Below are 21,713 nucleotides of genomic sequence, written 5' to 3'. Positions count from 1 at the left end.
TTAGGGACCAAGGAAAACTGTTCTCATCTAGTTTCCTGGAAGCTTTGCAATGATACTGGAACCCTAGGAAAACCATGGCTGAGAAGAGATTTTAGGAGGTACAGGAGCCAAAGGTGAACAGACACCATTGGTGGGTTGAGGGGGACCAGGTATAGTGAAAGCATCAACACTAACATCTTGCCCACAAATAAGATCCCTTCCAGCCAGGTGCGGTGGCTCACGCCTATAATCCCAGCACTTTGGGAGGCCAAGGCAGGTAGATCACGAGGTCAGGAGTTCAAGACCAGCCTGGCCAACATGGTGAAACCCCATCTCTACTAAAAATATAAAAATTATCCGGGTGTGGTGGCGCACGCCTGTAATCCCAGCTACTCAGGAGGCTGAGGCATGAGGATCGCTTGAACCTGGGAGGCAGAGGTTGCAGTGAGCTGAGATTGCGCCATTGCACTCCAGCCTGGGTGACAGAGCGAGACTGTCTCAAAAAAAAAAAAATTTCTTCCACTGATGCACAATGTCTATTTAATGCTGCTATGCTTATACTATGAACTGAACTGTGTCTCCTCAAAATTCACATACTGAAACTCTAACCCGAAATGTGATGGCATTTGGAGGTGGGGCTTCAGGGAGGTACTTAGATTTAGATGAGGTCATGAAGGTGGGTTCCCCATGTTGGGATTTGTGCCCTTATAGAAGAGGAAAAGACCAGAGCTTGGAACTCCCTCACTTTCTCTTCACACAGATGCACCAAGGAAAGGCCACGTGAGGCAGGAAGAGGGCCTTCACCAGGAACTGAATTGGACAACACCTTGATCTTGGACTTTCCAGCTTCCAAAACTGGGAGAAATCAATGTCTGTTGTATATATTTTTGCTATGGTGGCCTGAGCAGACTAAGACACTGGTCATTTACTTCAACTGATTGCCTACATTTTGAAAGTGTTAGAGAAGAATGGTTTATGCTTCTCAGATGGCTCTCAGAATTACGTTAGAAAATATATTTTATTCATTCTTTAAGAAAACCCGCAAACAATTACCGAGTACCTGCTATGTGCCAGGCACTCTTCTAAGCAGTGACCAAGGCAGACATGATCCCTGCCTTCATGTAGCTTACAATCTAATGGAAAAGGCAGATATTGAACAAATAATCTTATAAATAGTGATGTTATTTCCAGTTGTTATGTGGTGCTAATGAAGAAGTGAAGGAGCTATGAACAGATATAAGAGGGGACCATGACCTGAAGAGGGAGGATGAGATGGCTTCCCTGTATGTGTGCATGCGCTTTCCAGGGCATGGTGGGAGATGACAATGACATTACTAGCAGAAAGAATGGCACCACAGGCCAGGTGTGGTGGCTCATGCCTATAATCCTAACACTTTGAGAGGCCGAGGAAGGAGGATCATTTGAGCCCAGGAGGTCAAGGCTACAGTGAGCTATGATTGTACCACTGCACTCCAGCCTGGGTGGGAGAGTGAGACCACTGTCTCTAAAAAAAGAAAAAGAGGCCGGGCACGGTGGCTCACTCCTGTAATCCCAGCATTTTAAGAGGCCGAGGTGGGCGAATCATGAGGTCAGGAGGTACAGACCATCCTGACCAACATGGTGAAACCCCGTCTCTACTAAAATATAAAAAATTAGCCGGACATGGTGGCGGGTGCCTGTAGTCCCAGCTACTCGGGAGGCTGAGGCAGGGGAATCACTTGAACCTGGGAGGCGGAGATTGCAGTGAGCGGAGATGGCGCCACTGCACTCCAGCCTGGCGACAGAGCAAGACTCCATCTCAAAAAAAAAAGAAAAAAGAAAAAAAGAAAAAGAAGAGTGATACAATTTGATAGAATAAAGCACATTTACAGTGTTCTCCAACCACCACCACTATCTATTTCCAGAACATTTTCATCATCCCAAAGGAAATCCTATGCCCTTTTAAGTACTCACTCCCTGTTGTTCCCTCCCCCTTGCCCTACATAACCACTGATCTATTTTCTGTATCTGTGGATGTGAACATTCTGGATATTTCATGTAACTGGGATCATATAGCAGTCTTTTTGTGTCTGGCTGCTTTCACTTAGCATAATGTTCTCAAGGTTTATCCAAATTGTAGCATGTATCAGCACTTCATTCCTTTTTATGGCTGAATAATATTCCATTGTACTGATAGACTACATTTTGCTTGTCCGTTCATCAGCTGATGAACATTTGGATTGTTTCAACCTCTTGGCTATTATCAATAGTGCTGCTAAACATTTGGGATACAAGTTTTTGTTTGAACACCTATTTCCAATTCAATTGGATATGTATCTAGGAATAGACTTGCTGGGTCATATGGTAATTCTGTGTTTAACTTACTGAGGAACAAGAAAATAGCACTACTTTTATTGTTGTAAAGAAAAACTCAACAACCAAAACATAATCATATGGAGATATATATTTGTATTTTTCTTTTGCAGCTTGAAGGAATACACATTTGTTGTCTCCATTTTTATGGTTCAGTCCAGGCACAGCTTAGCTGGGTCCTCTGCTCAGTGTGTCATGAGCCTGCAGTCCAGGTGTTGTCTAGGATGCATTCTCATCTGGAGATCTGGAGCTTGGGGTCCGCATCCAAGGTTGTTCAGGTTGTTGACAGAATTGAGTTCCTTGCTGCTCTAGTGCCGAGGCTCTCACCTCCCGGAGGCTGCACCTCTCTCCACAACCTTGTTTGCTTCTTCATGTCCAGCAGGAAATGCTGTCTCTCTTCAGGGAGGGCTAATAGCTTTCACTTGATTACATCAGCCCCACCCAAGATAATGTTTTTTGTTATGTTTTGTTACAGTCCAGAGGCCTTTTTTTTTTTTACATATATACCTATTATGCCATGAATTCATGCGGAGTAGGTTCCAGCAGCTCCGGTTCCTTCCCACTGGTTCTTGCACAGTGTGCTTCTCTGGGTGGAGCAGGCTGGTGCTTCAGTTGAACCCAGGTACCTTTCTCTTTGGCTTCCTTTTTCTCTGAACAGTTTCCTTCATGCAATTCAGGATGCTATTTTTTGGCTCTTCATAAACTGCTTAATATGCTCAATATGCACATTAATTCTCTTGGCAAGAATCTTACCCTTATGTTTTTAAAATAATGCCAACAGCACACTGGGTAACAATGTAGGCTCTTCCAGTTTTGCCATGAAAACATTTGTGGGGTATTCCTTTCTGAACAGTGCCCATTCCCTTGATGTCTACAATATCACCTTTCTTGTAGATTCACAGGTATGTGGCCAAAGGAATGAACCCACGTTCTCTAAAAGGCCTAGAGAACACATATTGGGTGCCTCTTCTCTTTCCCTTTGTGTTCATTATTTTGGCAAAATACTAGAAGATGGTGGTTCTGGCCAAAAGTGATCATCTGTCTTTTTTATTAACTCAAAATCAGCTGATATGTGACTTTAATTACATCTTGAAGCTATATTTTAAAATATTTTGTACAGATATAGAGGGTACAAGTGCAGACTTCCTACATGCATATATTGTACCATGGTGGAGTTTGGGCTTTTGATGTACTCATCACTCGAATAGTGAACATTGTACACAATAGGCAATTTTCTGCAAAACACATGATTTCATTCTTTTTTATGGCTGGGTAGTGTTCCATGATGTATAGCTACCATATTTTCTTTATCCAATCCACCACTGATGGACACTTAGGTTGGTTCCATTATCTTTGCTATTGTGAATAGTGCAGTGATAAACATGAGTGCAAGTATCTTTGTCATATAATGATTTATTTCCCTGTAGGTAGATACCCAGTAGTGGGACTCCTGGATCAAATGATATTTCTAATTTTAGTTCTTTGAGAATGGATCAAATGATATTTCTATTTTTTGTTCTTTCAGAACTATCCCTACTGTTTTCCTTAAGTTGTGCTAATTTACATTCTAACCAACAGTACATAAGCATTCCCTTTTCTCCACATCCTCACCAACATCTATTTTTCTTTTTAATTATAGCCATTCTGACTGGTGTAAGATGGTATCTCATTGTGGTTTTAATTTGTGTTTCTCTGATTAGTGATGTTGAGTGTTTTTTTCACATGTTTATTGGCCATTTGTATGTTTAAAGCTATATTTTTAAGCATTATGATAAGCAATCTAGCCAGATTAGTGACAAAATGAACCCTACTCTCAAGGAGGAGAATCCAAGTGAGTAATTCAGCACACGCACATCACTACAGTTAGAAAAACTACACAAATACAACTTTTTTTTTTTTGAGATGGAGTCTCACTCTGTCACCCAGGCTGGAGTGCAGTGGTGCGATTTTGGCTCACTGCAGCCTCCGCCTCCCAGGATCAAGCGATTCTCCTGCCTCAGCCTCCTGAGTAGCTGGGACTACAGGTGCATGCCACCACACCCAGCTAATTTTTTTGTATCTCTAGTAGAGACAGGGTTTCACCATATTGGCCAGGATGGTCTTGATCTCTTGACCTCGTGATCCACCCGCCTCGGCTTCCCAAAGTGCTGGGATTACAAGCGTGAGCCACCATGCCCGGCCACAAATACCACTTTCTATTGGCCAACCCAGGAAGAAACATGAACTTCCTTCCTCAAGTTTGAGGCTGGAGTCTTTGTCTTAGCCTTCAGTCACTAGTAAGACTGGTGTTCTCCTCATCCAACCATGAACACATTGAGGACAAGGGCACATCTGAGTCATCTCTGTCATCCCAGTGCATGGCACAGTCAACATTTGTTGGTGGAAGGAAGGCAGGAATGCCACCCATCCCCCCCGGGGAGATGGTCTTGGGCACAGTCTCTCTTTGCATTGCTCCTGCAGGGTACTGAGCCACCTCTACCCTCACAGCAACCTCCTCTCCATCATCCATCACTTCAGGTCACTCAATGATGAGCAAGCCAGCTGATAGCACTTTTTAGCTACACAAATGGATAAATCACAGAAACCAACATTTGTCAGACTCAGCTATCCTGATTCTTCTTGTGAACAAAATGATCATTAATTCCTTTGGACGAGTCCCCCAGTCTCCAGCCATTTGTCTCCTTTCCCCATGGGCAAATAAAAATGGGAATCTTATTAGTGGTCTCTAGTCATCTCATAGCATTGCGGGGAGAGCTGAAGCTGGATGAATGGACATCCCTGAGCTTGTGGAGTTCTCACCAAGTGGGCAGTGACTGGGTATGATCCCCTTTGGAGCCTGTCACTGCTGTTGACATTGAAAATACCGGTGTGGAAACAAATGCTGTCTTTGTCACAGGCTCAACTACAGGGGCCTCTCCTTCCCTAAGCTGGCAGCTGAGACTAAGTACTTGAGATCCCTGGGCCAGCTGTTGTGAAGTAAACGCCAGGCAGTAGGTAAGGCAAGATTCAGAACTGGGCAGAAAGCCAGGCTGGAGAGGGAGCACTGATAGGAGGGGAGCACAAAAGTTGGCAAACAAATGCTTTCCAAGTAGGTTTTAAAAAACACAATCTGGCCTCTAAAGTAGACAAAGCACCAATGGGGGGTGCAGGGGTGGGGGTGCTGCCTGAAAATGCCTGCTCTAACTGACTATCAGCTCAAGAAGATTCTAGAACTGGAAAGGCACTGTGAGCAATGTTTCCCGAGGAGGCTTCCCTTGGAGCACAGAAAGATAGCCACACCCTTTGAAGTTAGCTGGGAGCTTACAAAGGGCAGTGTTGTTTCCACTAAGGAAGAATGATAGCCCTGCATAATGGTGTCCTTATTCTGTAAACCCCAGACCTTGTGCGATGAGGGGCAAGTGAGCCTGCAGGCCCCAGCAAAGGGGGAGGAAATGGTTGGCAAAACACATACTTTTAGCTTGCTTACTGGTCAACATGGAAGGTCTTCCCTAGGAAGATGGTGTGGTCAAAGTCAGGGGTCTGTTTCAACTCTCTTCCAAGGATGATTGCTAAATCATATCAAGATACCTTTTTAATTTGATGATGGCTGTTGTAAGTTTCCAAATGCTCGCATCTTCTGTCATGTTTGATGTATTTCAGTGAATCATGCCACAAGCTGAGAGGCCCTAGAGATGAAAGGCTGATGAGAAAAAACGGATGAGCCCATTGTTTCACATCAGAATGTGAATGGTGATATTTCTGAGTAGTGGGATTCCTGTCACACAAAAGGGGAAGTCAGTAGGCTGGCAGTAGCTGCCAAGGGCAGCTTATTGGACAATTATTAGGGAACGGAATCCTAAAATTGGAATTTTAACATAGCCTTGATCAACTTTGGAATGCCTATGGTATTGCATCATACATGCTTATGTCAGGGACCACTTCCAAAATTCTGACTCATCTCCCAGGCCAATGAAACCATTTCAGCATGTGAATTACACCCCTGGTGTTGTCCAAGGGAATTTTTGTCAGCCCTGGTGCCCAGGACTGATTCCATTAGGCCTAGGAGAAGCTGTGTGGTGCAACAGAAAGAGCCATGAGGAGCCCTGAGCTCTAGTCCTAGCTCTGTTGCCAATTAACTGTCATTCCAAGTGAATCTTTTAGTGAATCTGTGTCTTGGTTTCTTCAGCAGTTGAAAAGAGACAGTTGAATTTGATGAGTTAGTCTCTTACGGCTTTAAAAATAAAAATGCATGTTTCATAGCTTGGCATTTAACAAAGAATTGTGGATATGTAAGTAATCTAATTTTATAATTTTCTTTAGGTATGAAAGGGACCATAAACATCGTATAGTCCAACCCCTTTATCATACAGATGTAGAAACCAAGGTCCAGAAAGGGGAAGGGATTTGATCAATTAGTGCAGAATTAGGGTTAGAGATCAGGTTTCTGGATTCCCAGTCCAGTGCATTTTCCACTACATTTATTTTTAAATCAAGTAATACATGAGCATGGTTTAAAAATATCAAATAGGCAGCTGGGTGCGGTTGCTCACACCTGTAATCCCAGCACTTTGGGAGGCTGAGGCCGGTGGATCACGAGGTCAGGGGATCGAGACCATCCTGGCTAACACGGTGAAACCCCATCTCTACTAAAAATACAAAAAAAATTACCCAGGCGTGGTGGCGGGCACCTGTAGTCCCAGCTACTCGGGAGGCTGAGGCAGGAGAATGGCGTGAACCTGGGAGGTGGAGCTTGCAGTGAGTGGAGATCATGCCACTGCACTCCAGCCTGGGTGACAGAGCAAGACTCTGTCTCAAAAAAGAAAAAAAAAAAATATATATATATATATAATACAGAGAGCTGATAATAAAAAACAACAGTTCTCTGCCCCACTCCTCCCCATCCCCAGTCCCACTCCTCAGAGGCAACCATTTTTTAACAGATTCTGTTGGCAATTCATCTGATAGTTACTTCTGAATCTCTAAATATTACTCTGTTCCCATTCTTGATTTATCCATTTTGGACATTATCTATTAACTCCTGTTATAAAAATGGAAGATTTAGCTCACTTAACATTACTCCCAACTGCCTCTCTTTCTTCTGCCTCCCCATGGTTGATAGCAGTATTTTATGAGATTTTTAAAAATACACTTTTTAAAATAGCATGCTATTTTAAAAATTTACTTTTTTGGTGTACAGCTCTATGAGTTTAGGCAAATACATAAAGTCATGTAACTGCCACCACAATCATGATATAGAACAGTTCCATTACCCCCCAAATCCCCTCATGCTGCCCTTTGTAATTGGCTTCTCCCTTTACCCCCTACACTGATCTGTTTTGTTGCTACAATTTTGTCTTTTCCAGAATGCCCAGAAATTGAATCATATACTATATAACCCTTTGATACTGACTTCTTTCACTCAGTATAACTATTTTGAGATTCATGTATGTGTTGTTCATTCTTTTGTATTGCTGAATAGTACTCCACTGCATGGATGTACCACAGCTTATCCATTCACCAGTTGCAGACCATTTCAGTTGTTTCCGGTTTGATAGCATTATTTTTAGTTATTCTATTGGTTACTTTTTAACTGAAAATCATATACTGAAACCTCTACTTCTTGCACCATCATCCACTATATAGTAAGTAGGTCTTCTTTTTCAGAATAGTAAATGCTTTGGACTGATTGAAAAACATAATACTTTCATTTCTTTAGTCACAGTTTTAGACGGATTTAATTTGAGGGTGTGATTTTTCATGGGGTTGGGAAGGTTTGCTCAAATGCTGTCCAGCAGCCCTATTCAAGGCTACAGCCATTCTAAATGCCTCCTGTCACATAGGGGGCCTTCTCTAGTACCAGATATGCTTGTTGCTGGGAAGATACGCATGTACTTTCTGTTCTGACCGTTGCTAACTCAGGCAGTAGTTTTTGGGAAAAAGACCTTTCTTCATGTGGATTTCAGCTTTTGTCTGTCATGCTTTTTCTGTTCCAGCTGCCTTCACCAGTGAGCACAAAGCCACATTTCAAAGGAAACTGACAAATTATCCCCAGCTGCCAGAAGAAGGTTAGTTTTCTGTGTGTTCAGTGTCCCCCTTCTCTGATAACCAACAGGTTAACTTTCTAAAGGGAACTGACAAAAGCAGAAATTGTCCTTTTACCCAAATGAGTTGTGATTGTTGATTTTTTTAAAGATGTGGATTTGTAATATTCCTCTCCATTCCTACTCTAATTTATACCAGGAAATAGAGTGTAAGTGATCACAATGGAACCTCTATTGTTTGCAAGATTCATATTAATGCATTCTGGTTTTTTAAGTGCTTACAAGATCTAAATTAATTTTTAAATTAGCTAGCATAGTGTCTTTACTCAATGAGTAGCCATTTAAAGGCTGAATGATGTCAGCCCTGGCCATAGAGATTTATGTGTTGTTATATTTCATTTGCATTTTTAACCATCTTTGTACATATGTTATGCATCTAGCACTTATGCTATATAACAGGAGAGAGTCTAATGCCTAGCACAGTACACTACATATAGTAGGTGCTCACTAAATGCCATTTGAATTGAAATGATCCAAAAGAGTGTCATGTATATATGATGGTAAAATATTCTGTGTTAATGCAGTGAGTCAGGCATTCTCAAACACTAATAGGAATGCAAATTGGTACAACTCTCCCACAGGGCAACTTGGCAAAATGCTCGAAAGCCTTAACAATGTTCTTATCCTTTCACCCAGTAATTCTCCTTCTAAGGATTTATCCTAAAAGGAAATAGAGATGCACAAAAAAATACAAATACATGGAAATTCATTGTGGCAATATTTAAAATAGAGAAAAAGTGGAAAAAACTTAAGTTGTCCATACTATGAAATCCTATGCAGTAACATTTATACTATGAAATGCATTGTAATTATTTAAAATCATGTTTAGAAGAATATTTAATGACATGAGTAAATGCTCATGGTCTAACTTAAGTGGGGGAAAGGAGGATACACAAACATACAGTGAAATCCCAAGTGTGTTTGTGTGTGTGTGTGTGTGTGTGTGTGTGAAGAAAAAAAATGACTAGAAAGAAATAATAGAAATATTAACAATGATTAGCCAGCCATGGTGGCACATGCCTGTGGTCCTACCTACTCAGCAGGCTGAGATGTGAGGATCCCTTGAAGTTTGAGGCTGCAGTGAGCTGTGATTGCACCACCGTGCTCCAGCCTGGGTGACCATGTCCCTAAACAACAAACCACAAAACTATAATTATCCCTATGTTGTGGGATTATGAGTCATTTTCATTTTCTTATTTTTGTAATGAGCTTATCATACTTTAAAATCCAAATTTTTTTAATTTGAAAGAAGTAACTACTACTTATGCTAGAGGGCTGACATTCATAAAATCCTAGTAATGAGATGTAGAACCATTTCTCCAACTAGTGTCAAATCTTCATCCTTAAAAAAAAAAATGAGATCGGGTCTCACTCTGTTGCCCATGCTAGAGTGCGGTGGGCTGATCATAGCTCACTGTAGCCTCAAACTCTTGAACTCAGTGTCAACTCTTCAGATGACATGTGGATGGTTACGGCAGTGGTCAGTTTTTAGAAAAATTAAATAAAGCCCAGAAGTCATTTCAGATTTAAATGCTCTGAGGGGTGAGGTACAGTGGCTCATGCCTGTAATCCTACCACTTTGGGAGGCCAAGGTGGGTGGCTCACTTAAGCCTAGGTGTTCAAGACCAGCCTGGGCAACGTGGCAAAACCTCATTATACAAAAAATTTAAAAAATTAGCCAGGTCTGGTGACATGCACATGTAGTCCCAGCTACTCTGGAGGCTGAGGTGGGAGGATTGCTTGAGGTCAGAAGTTCCAGACCAGCCTGGGCAACATAGGAAGACCCCATTTCAACAAAGAAAAAAATGTGAAAAATAAGTCAGACATGGTGGTATATGCCTGTAGTCCGAGCTACTCAGGAGGCTGAGGCAGGAGGATCGCTTGAGCCCAGGAGTTCAAGGCTGCAGTGAGCTGTGATCATGCCACTGCACTCCAGCCTATTATTATTTCAAAAATAATAATAATATTAATGCTCTGAGCCTTAGTTTGATATTGAAAGGAAAATATGTTTATCCTTTTCTCTAGGCCTAGTTAATTTTCATCCTTTTCTCTCCATCCCCACCCCTTTTTAAACTTTCCAGATCTGTGGAACAAATGTTGAGCAAACTGGAAATAAATAAAATCCAATGGCTTTAAGATACCACAAATCCCTCCCTTCCTGTGTACTAATGGCTACCTGCCCATTCTACTCCCCAGAGTGAAGGGCTAGAGTCAGCCAAAATGGAGGCTTTTCTGATTCAAACGTGAAAAATGCAAATGCTCAAAAGATAGAAAAACTTAGGAAGTCTGAAAAGATTGAGACACAACATGTACAACTCTCCCTCCCCTAGATTCTTAGCTTCATGTGATATAAACTGTTGGGCTCTGCTGGGGGAAAAACCCAATCATAGAAGGCAGATATATTAGTCTGTTCTCATGCTGCTCTGAAGAAATACCCAAGCCTGGGTAATTTATAAAGGAAAAAGGTTTAATTGACTCACAGTTCCACATGGCTGGGGAGGCCTCAGGAAACTTACACTCATGGCGGAAGGGGAAGCAAACATGTCTTTCTTCATGTGGTGGCAGGAGAGAGAAGTGCTGAGTAAAAGAGAGAAAAGCCTCTTATAAAACCATCAGATCCTGTAAGAACTCACTCACTATCACGAGAACAGCATGAGTGTAGGCACCCCCATGATTCAATTACCTCCCACCAGGTCCCTCCCACGACACTTGGAGATTATGAGAACTACAATTCAAGATGAGATTTGGGTGGTGACACAGCCAAACCATATCAGCAGATGTATTAAGGACAGTTCATATTTCAAAGAAATCACACAATCCTAGACCTTTAGATCTGGAAGGAAAATATTCCAGCAAGTATAGGGCTCCTTCCAAATACCAGATACTATGCTAATCCAAATGTTATCTCATAAAAAACCACCTACCATCGCACCTCATTTTATACATGAGGAAACTAAAGCCCAGAGAGGGGTTATTAACTATCTTAGCTCACATCATTTGTTGGCTGCTAAGTTGTGATAGTTACCATATCTTCTGGAAACTCTCAAGTGAAAAGATGGGTTTTTCTAGTATAATCTTTCCTTCAGCTCCAAATATTCCAAATACTTACTGTGTACTTGTGCTTGGATGTTTTGCTAACAGCTCAAGCTAATCAGGTACAAAGTCAAACTCATGGTGTTTCCCTCATCTCCCTGTCACCCAAGATCTGAACCAAAGTCTGTTTTGCTTTTTACTGAATTTCATCCCCTACAAACAGTCTGTTAACAAGTCCTGTCAATTTTTTCCTTCAAAAACTACCTCCAGGTCCTAACATATTGTCAAGGCAACTCAACCTCTACCTCCTTAAAAAAACAACCCTTCTCGACCACTTCAGCCATACTGCTGCCTCTCTTCTGGCTTCATACAGCACTTTTAATCTGCATCACACAGTTTAGTTTAGCACTTGTCATTCAGGGGCAATTAGCATGTGCTCAGCAGCATTCACTCATGCAACAAGCATGTATTGAGTGTCTACTACATTCTACACCCTGAAATGGAGAATTCACTTTTCTTGTTTTCCCATATAGACATCAAATACCCTGAGAGTCGAGGCCACATCTTTCTTCATAGTTTCTTAAACACCCAGTGCAGTTCTGGGCACATACTGAAGATCTGTTAGTTAAAGAGCAGTACAGACTCAAGGAATCTGTCACCAGTTCAGCAGCTGACGAGCTCAGCTCAGGGGACACTTTAGTCTATAGTTCTGCTTCAACATCTCACAAGCTACACGAGTATGATCCACTCATTCAACAAAGACAACGTATTAAAATGTGAGTTTTTAACACCATACCTTCAGAGATAAGTAATGAGATTTAATAACTAATCAGAGACGTGGGATCCTAAAAGTCAACTTCTGCTTTTAGAAAGATGGAGTAGATGTACTTTTCCCTATTCCTTTCACTAAGTACAACTATAAACCCTAGTTATTATATATACAACAAACATAAGACAACCAAGAAAGGTGGAGAGAAGATAGACTGACTAAGGACCTTGAGACTCAAAGAGTGACATGAGTTCGTGAGTTCCCTGAGCTTTCTTTTTGCCTCAAATATCCCAGACTGGCTGCTAGAGAAGCTAGCAATTCAGAAACACCAGTGGGAACAGATTTTTCTAAAGTCCCAACAAAAGCCTACTCTCTCTAGCCAAAGGACCAGAAAAGGGGCATCCTAGAAAGACAGAAAACTTTTAGACCATTACTGCTCTACTATAGCCAAACACCACAGGAAAAACTGCAACCCTCACCTCCAACTGTCCATGCAAAGGCTGAGTGGCGAGCCTGAACTTCTACCCCAATTTGGCAGTAACAAGGCAACCCTTCCAGTTTTTTCTACTAGAGCAATGTCAGAAAAAAACCACTAAAACCTAAGGTTTAAATAAGATCCAGAGTCTCATGACATAATATCCAAAATGAACAGTATTTAGTTGAAAATCATTCATCATACCAAGAACCAGGAAGATTTCAAACTGAGTGAAAAAGACAGTCAATTCATGCCAACACTAAGATGATGAGATAGAATTATCTGACAAAGATTTTGAAACAGCTATCATAAAAATGCTTCAATGAGCAATTACAAACATGCTTGGAACAAATAAAAAGAACGGAAAGTCTCAGTAAGCAAATAAGAATACATAAAGAACCAAATGTAGACTTTAGAACTGAAAAACACAATAACCAAAATGAAAATCTCAGTGAATAGGGTGAACAACAGAATGGAGGGGACAAAGGAAAAAAATCAGTGAACTTGAGTATATAACAACAGAAATTATGCAGAGATCAAATAGACTGGAAAAAAATAACAGTCTCAGGGACCTGTAGAATTATTACAAAAGATATAACATTCATGTCATTGGAGTCCTGGGATGAGAGGAGGAGACTAGGACTGAAAAGTATTTCAAGGAATAATGGCTGAAAATTTTCCAAATTTGGCAAAAGACATACAGATTCAAAAAGCTTAGAGAATCTCAAACATGCTAAACCCAAAGAAATCCACACTAAGACATATCATAGTCAAACTTCTGAAAACTAAAGACAAAGAAAACAATCTTGAAAGCAGACAGAGGAAAAACAATGATTTGGCCAAGCAGAGTGGCTCGTGCCTATAATCCCAGCAGTTTTGGGGGCCAAGGCGGGTGGATTGCTTGAGCCCAGGAGTCTGAGACCAGCCTGGACAACATGGTGAAACCCCATCTCTGCAAAAAGTACAAAAATTAGCCAGGTGTGGTGGTGCACACCTGTAGTCCCAGCTACTCGAGAGGCTCAAGTAGGAGGATCACTGAGCCCAGGGAGGTAGAGGCTGCAGTGAGCCATGATCATGCCACACTGAACTTCAACCTGAGTCACAGAGTGAGGCTCTGTCTCAAAAAAGAAAAGAAAAACAATAATTTGACAGAGAAACTGATAAACAATTATTTAAATGGCAGTTGATTTCTCATCAGAAACCATGTGACCAGAAGGAATTGGCACATTTTTCAAATGCTGAAAGAAAAGAACTAAATCCTATATCCCACAAAAATATCCTTCAGGAATGAAGTGGGAATCAAGACATTCTCAGATGAAGGAAAATTAAGAGAACCTGTCTCCATCAGAGCTACTCTAAAATAATAGCTAAAGGAAGTTATCTAAACAGAACAGCAATGATAAAATAAATCTTGGAACATCAAGAAGCAAGAAATAATACAATAAGCAAAAATATGATGAACACAATAGACTTTCCTTCCTCTTTGAGTCTTCAAAATTTTGTTTGATGGTTGAAGCAAAAATAATAATACTGTCTGATATAGTTCTAATTGCATGTAGAGGAAATATTTAAGTTGGTTATATCATAAACTAGGGAGATAAAGAGACATTAACAGAAGTAAGGTTTTTATACTTCAGTCATACTGGCAAAATAACATTACCAGCAGACTGTGATAAGTTATGTATATACAATGTAATACCTAGAGCCACTCAGAATCTATACAAAGATATACACTCAAAACCACTACAGATAAATCAAAATGTTACAATATTCCCCAAAATATTCAAATACTCATAGGAAGGCAGGAAAAAGAAAACAAAATTAAAAATAAAATGGCAGACTTAGATCCTGACATATCAACAATTACATTTAATGTATATAAGGTCTAAATACACCAATTAGAAGACAGAGACTGGCAGAGTGGATAAGAAAAAATGACCCGACAGTATGTACTCTACAAGAAACTCACCTTAAATATAATGATATAAGATGACTGAAAGTAAAAGGAAGGAAACATATTTATCATGCAAGCATTAGTCAAAACAAAGCATGAGTGTCTTTATTAATATCAGATAGACTTCAGAGAAAGAAATTATCAGAGACAGAGAGGGACATTTTATATATATATATATACACACATACATTATATATATATTATATATATATACATACATTATATATATATTATATATATAAATGGCTCAACCCACCAAAAAGATGTAGCCATCCTAAATGTTCATGCACCAAACAACAGAGCTGTTTGTGAAGCAAAATATGTGAAGCAAAAACTGATAGAACTGAAAGAAGAAAATCCACAAAGCCACAATAGTTGGAAATTTCAACACTCCTCTCTTACAATTGATAGAACAACTAGACAGAAAATTAGCAAAGATATAGAACTCAACAATACCAACAATAACAGGATCTAATCAACATGTGTAGAATACTCCATCCAACACAAGCAGAATACACATTCCGTAGAACATAGAACAAGATAGACCATATTCTGAGCCATAAAAGAAACCACAACAAATTTAGAAGAATTGCAATTGTACATAGTGTGTTCTCTGACAATAATGGAATCAAATTAGAAATTAATAACAGACAGATAACAGGAAAACATCCAAACACTTGGAAAATAAACAACATTCTTCTAAATAATCTATGGGTCAAAGAGGAAGTCTCAGGAGAAATGTTTAAAATACATTGAACTGGATTGAAAATAAAACTATAATATTTCAAAATTTGTGGGACACAGTAAAAGCCACGTTGAAAGGGAAATTTGTATCACTAAATTATACATTAGAAAAGAGGAAAGGTCTCAAGTCAGTAATCTAAGCTTCCACCTCAAGAACCTAGAAAAAGAACAAATAAACATAAGGCAAGCAGAAGGAAGGAAATAATAAAGATAAGAGTTGAAAAAAAGGAAAACAATAGAGAAAATTAATGAAACAAAAACCTGTTCCTTTGTAAAAAATAAAAAATTTAATGAAATTGACAGACCTCTAGCAAGACTGATCAAAAAAAGAGAGAGAGAGAGAAGAAACAAATTACCAGCATCAGAAACAGAACAGGGGATACTACTACAAACCCTGCAGACATCAAAAGGTTAACAACTTTATACACACAAATATAACAATGAACCAATTCCTTGAAAAACACAAACTACCACAATTCACCCAATATAAATACAGGTAGTAGCTCCATAACTATTAAGGAAATTAAATTCATAATTTAAAAACTCCCCAAACAGAGATCTCTAGGCTCAGATGGTTTCACTGGAGAATAAACATTTAAAGAAAAAGTAATGCCAATTGTACATAATGTCTTCCAGAAAATAGAAGTAGAGGAAATATTTCCCAATTCATTTTATTAAGCTCATATTACCCTGATACTAAAATCAGACAAAAACAGTAAAAGAAAACTGCAGACCAATATCACTCATGAATGTAAATGCAAAAATTAATAACAAAATATTAGCAAACAGACTTCAGCAATATGAAGGAATTATACACCATGACCAAGAGAGGTTTATTCCGTGTATGCAAGTCTGGTTCAATATTTAAAAATCAATCAGTGTGAACCACCATATTAACAGCTAAAGAAGAAAAATCACATGATTATATCATTTGATGCCAAAAAAATGACAAAATTCAGCATCCATTCATGATAAAATCTCTCAGCAAACAGGGAATAGAGAGGAATTTCCTCAACTTGATAAACAGCATCTGCAAAAAAAACCCTACAACTAACATTTTACTTAATGGTGAAAAACTGATTGTTTTCACCCTTAGATCAGGAAAAAGGCAAGGATGTGCACTTTCACTACTCTTATTCATCATAGTGCTGGACATTCTAGCTAGTACAGAAAGTCCAGAAAAGGAAATAAAAGGCATACAGATTAGAAAGGAAGAAAGAACATTTTCTTATTTTCAGATGACATGATGGTCTGTATAGAGAATACCAAGAAAACTATTTTTTTTAAAACTCCTAAAACAAATAAATGAGTTCAGCAAGGTGAGGAGATACATGCATAAACAAAAGATAAGCATACAATTGTATTTCTATATATTAATAATGAATACATAAACACCAAAGTTAAAAATACAACACCATTTATAATTGCTCAAAAAAGACTTAGGTGTATATCTAACAAAACATGAATAAGACTTGTATGTTGAAAACTACAAAATGCTGAGGAAAGAAATCAAATATCTAACTCAATGGAGAAGCATACCATGTACTTTAAATGCTTTAAATCCATTTTAAAGATTAAGCATAAAGGTGTCAATTTTTTCCAGATTGATATACATGTTTGACATAATTCCCATCAAAACAGCAACAAGATTTTTGAACAATTTTATGTCAAATTTATACAGAAAAGTCAAAGGAACACAAATAGCTAAAGCAAGTTTGAAAAAGAAGAATAAAGTGGGAGGAATCAGTTGACCCTATCATGTATCTACAGTAATCAAGACTGTGTGGTATTGGTAGAAGGACAGACACATAAATCAACAGAACAGAACAGAACCCAGAAATAGTCCCATATAAATATGGCCAACTGACTTTTTAAAAGATACACACACAATTCAATGGAGGAAAGATAGCCTTTTAAACAAATGATGATGGAGAAATTGCACATCCATGGTAGAGAAAAAAGAACCTTGTAGTAGTCACGGTTCTCCAGAGAAACAGAACCAATAGGATGTGTGTGTGTTGGGGGGCCTGTTTAGAGAGAGAAAAAGAGACACAGCGCTGGGCGCGGTGGCTCACGCCTGTAATCCCAGCATTTGGGGAGGCTGAGGCGGGCGGATCACAAGGTCAGGAGATCGAGACCATCCTGGCTAACACAGTGAAACCCCCGTCTCTACTAAAAAATACAAAAAATTAGCTGGGCGTGGTGGCGGGCACCTGTAGTCCCAGCTACTCTGGAGGCTGAGACAGGAGAATGGCATGAACCTGGGAGGTGGAGCTTGCAGTGAGCCGAGATCGCGTCACTGCAGTCCAGCCTGGGCGACAGAGCGAGACTCTGTCTCAAAAAAAAAAAAAAAAGAGACACAGAGAGAGAAATTGATTGATTGATTGATTGATTGATTAAGGAATTGGCTCATGGAACTGTGGATGTTGGCAAGTCCAAAATTTGCAGGGCAGGCCAGCAGGCTGGAGACTCAGGGAAGAGTTAATGTTGCAACTTGAGTTCAAAGGCAGTCAGCTGACAGAATTCCCTCTTCCTCAGGGGAGGTCAGTCTTTTCCTTAAGGCCTTCAACTGATTGGATAAGGCCCACCCCCATTATGGAAGGTAATCTACTTTACTCAAAGTCTACTGATTTACATGTTAATCTCTAAAAAACAAAATACCCTCACAGCAACATTCAGAGGTGTTTCACCAAATATCTGGGTACTGTGGCCTAGCCAAGTTGACACATAAAATTAACCATCACAAAGCTCAATCTAAGACTCATACTTTATACAAAAAGTATCTGAAAATGGATGATGGAGTTAAACATAAAAACTATTTTAAAATGTTTAAATAAACAGTAGAAAATGTTTGGGATCTAGAGCTTAGGCAAAAAGGTCTTAGACTTGCTCAAAAGCACAATCCATGAAAGGAAAAATCAATAAATTGGACCTGACCGAAATATAAAACATTTGCTCTGTGAAAGAAGATGAAAAGACAAGTTATATAACATAATGGGAGAAAATATTTTCAAACCACACATCTGACAACTGACACATATCTAGAATACGTTAAGAACTTTAAGAAACTCAACAGTAAAACAAAATCCAATTAGAAAATGGGCAAAGGACATAAAGATACATTTAACCAAAGAGGAAACATGGATTGTAAAGACATGACAAGATGTTCACCATCATTAATCATTAGGGAAATGCAAATTAATACTTCAATGAGATGTCACTACATACCTATTAGAACAGCTGAAATAAAAAAACAGTGACAATACCAAATGTTGGTGAGAATGTAGAGAAACTGGATCTCTCAGACATTGCTAGTGGGAATGTGAAATGCTACAGCCACTCTGGAAAACTCTTTGGCAGTTTCATATAAAACTAAACATGCAATTACCATAGGACCCAGCAATCACACTCCTGGGCATTTATCCCAGAGAAATGAAAACTTATGTCCACACAAATTCTCATACATGAATGTTTATAACAGCGTTATTTGTTAACAGCAAAAAACTAGAAACAACCAAAATGTCCTTCAATAAGTGAATAGTTAAACAAACCGTGCTACAATAAAAAAGAATGGACAATAACTTGGATGGACCTTAAGGGTATTACCTTGAGTGCCAAAATTGTTTGCACAAAGATCTCCACTCCTCACTCCTCTGCCATTGCAAACATGCTAGCTTCGATTCATTGGGATTCAAAAGACAAATTGGCAAAAGAAGCACCCAGGTGATTTCAATTTTGTAGCAGTGTATGAGAAGTGGCAATCTCTGAGGCAATGTTTCTTAAATATTATTATCCCATACCTGCAAGACACACGTATTCACACATGTGTATGTGTACACACACACACACACATTTCCAAGATGACAGATTTTCATGCAATGAGATTTTTGCCTGTATTGATTCATTTTCAAAGATGAAAGACAGAGACCTACCTGAGCTGTGCTCGAATGAGGGGAAAGGGTGATGGTTGGTAGTGGCATAGGGAAAATAGCAGGGAAGAAAGGAAGATAACACAGAGTTGCATGAAGAGGATTGTGCTGACCTGGGCTCCAGCTCTGTAGTGCTGGTCTTGGCCATTCTCTCGACATGTGCTGTCTTCCCCATCTGCAGCCCCAACTCTGTATCTGACAACTGATGTTAAAATGTCTCTTCTGGCCAGGTGTGGTGGCTCATGCCTGTAATTCCAGCACTGTGAAAAGCTAAGGGGTGGGGTGGGGGGGGGAGGGTGGATCACTTGAGGTCAGGAGTTCGAGACCAGCCTGGCCAACATGGTGAAACCCGGTCTCTACTAAAAATACAAAAAATTAGCTGGGCGTCCTGGCTTGAGCCTGTAGTCCCAGCTACCTGGGAGGCTGGTGGGAAAATCGCTTCAACCTGGGAGGCAGAGGTTGCTGTGAGCCAAGATCACACTCCAGCCTGGGTGACAGAGTGGGACTCTGTCTCAAAAAAACAAAAAAGTCTCTTCTTCAGGGAGGCCTTGCCAGATCCCGAGAATAGGTTAGATCCCTCTGTTATGCATTCTTTATTATAACACTTGCATATAACCCTTGTATCATTTATCGCAAATGTAATTACACCTTTTTGAGATCAACTATCTAATACTAAGTAATGATGTGTGAATTTATCTATTTACTTCGTGTCTCCCATTTGGGACTGTAAACTCCATTAATGTAGAAACCCTGTGTTAGTTCCCTTTTTGATATTCCCAGCACCTAACACAATACTGGTCCAAAGAAGGTGCTCAGTACGTATATGTTGGATGAATGAAGCCAGGTAATAAGACCCTGATTGACTTAAACACAGTTACTCAAAATCATGTTAAGGAAAAATAAACTTTCATTTTTAATTAATTAATTAATTAATTTTTGAGATGGAGTCTCACTCTGTTGCCCAGGCTGGAGTGCAGTGGCGTGATCTTGGCTCATTGCAACTTCTGCCTCCCAGGTTGAAGCAATTCTCCTGCCTCAGCCTCCCGAGTAGCTGGGACTACAGGCACGTACCACCACGCCCGGCTAATTTTTTGTATTTTTTAGTACAGATGGGGTTTCACCATGTTAGCCAGGATGGTCTTGATCTCCTGACCTTGTGATCCGCCCACCTTGGCCTCCCAAAGTGCTGGGATTACAGGCGTGAGCCACCGCGCCCGGCCCATTTGTATTTATTTTCTCTCTTACAAAAGAGGAAAAACATCCCTATCCCACATTGGATAAGACTGAATAGCTACAGGGATGCCCTGGAATAAAAAGTACTGTTTGACTACATGGACTAATGATAGGAAAGCAATGGTTTCCTACCCTTTGAGTCTGGGGGTCCACTGTACTTTTTTTTTTTTTTTTTTTTTTTGAGACAGAGTCTTGCTCTGTCACCCAGGCTGGAGTGCAGTGGTGTGATCTCGGCTCACTGAAACCTCTGCCTCCCCGGTTCAAGCAATTCTCCTGCCTCAGCCTCCCAAGTATCTGGGAGTAGAGGCATGCCCCACCACACCCGGCTAATTTTTGTATTTTTAGTAAAGATGGGGTTTCACCATGTTGGCCAGGCTGGTCTCGAACTCGTGACCTCAAGTGATCCACTCCCAAAGTGCTGGGATTACAGGCATGAGCCACTGCGCCTGGCCCCATTGTATGTTCTTTGAGGTACAGAATCCCAAGCCCTGAATCTTCTGCACATGAAAATGCAGACATCAGTACTCATGTATCCATCACTGGAGGGGTTTCTTTCCACCCACAAAATATCCCTTGAAATCATCCAGTAGAGCCCAGGGGTTGATGGAACCATTTGCTACTCAAGCTAAAAATTACGATTTCCATCCCCCATACTTATTTTCCCCAAGGGAACAAGCGAATTAGGCAAGCACAAAGAATTTGAGAGGAGGCTGCACTTTAGACTTTGACTTTAGGGCCCCAATATTCTTCCTCAGGCTTCTCCAGGTTTCCAATTCCCTGTCACTCACATTGGAGCCCTCCCTGCCAGCCAGTTAGGAAATAGAGATTCCACCAGTGGGAGAAACTGGAGGGGTGGGGGGAACATGCTCGAAGTCGGAACACTTCAGGGACAAGTCCAACCTGTTTAGCCTCTCACACATAAGCTTGCCTTTTCTTCTCAACATACCATGATTTAGTGCCAGGCCTCCTAGGTTCCCCGCATCTCCTCCACCCAGTCCCTTCAGGGAAACAGGGTCCTTTCTGGCTGAGTTCCATGTTCAGTATCCAGTGCTGTCCTCATGGCCACCTGACACCGGAGCTGTTGCTCAACCCCTCCCTTGATCGGATGCCCTGTATTGCTTGAACCCATTTTTCTCCCTGGGCCCCTAAATCAGTCAAATTTTTC

General features: G+C 40.3%; 1 protein-coding gene across 2 annotated transcripts in view; it reads left to right on the top strand.

Moving 5' to 3' along the window:
- PLAC1 (placenta enriched 1) overlaps positions 1-21,713 on the top strand; it is a 167,971-nt gene that overhangs the window by 123,293 nt on the left and 22,965 nt on the right. For both annotated transcript variants that reach the window (XM_063601770.1, XM_024927235.4), the window contains exon 2: positions 8,304-8,375. The gene's annotated coding sequence lies outside the window, so the exon portion shown is untranslated. The remainder of the gene's footprint in view (positions 1-8,303; positions 8,376-21,713) is intronic.

The sequence above is a fragment of the Pan paniscus genome, chromosome X (assembly GCF_029289425.2).
Source record: "Pan paniscus chromosome X, NHGRI_mPanPan1-v2.0_pri, whole genome shotgun sequence".
In the NCBI taxonomy this organism is placed as follows: Eukaryota; Metazoa; Chordata; class Mammalia; order Primates; family Hominidae; genus Pan; species Pan paniscus.
This window is presented reverse-complemented; position numbering and strand designations above follow the sequence as displayed.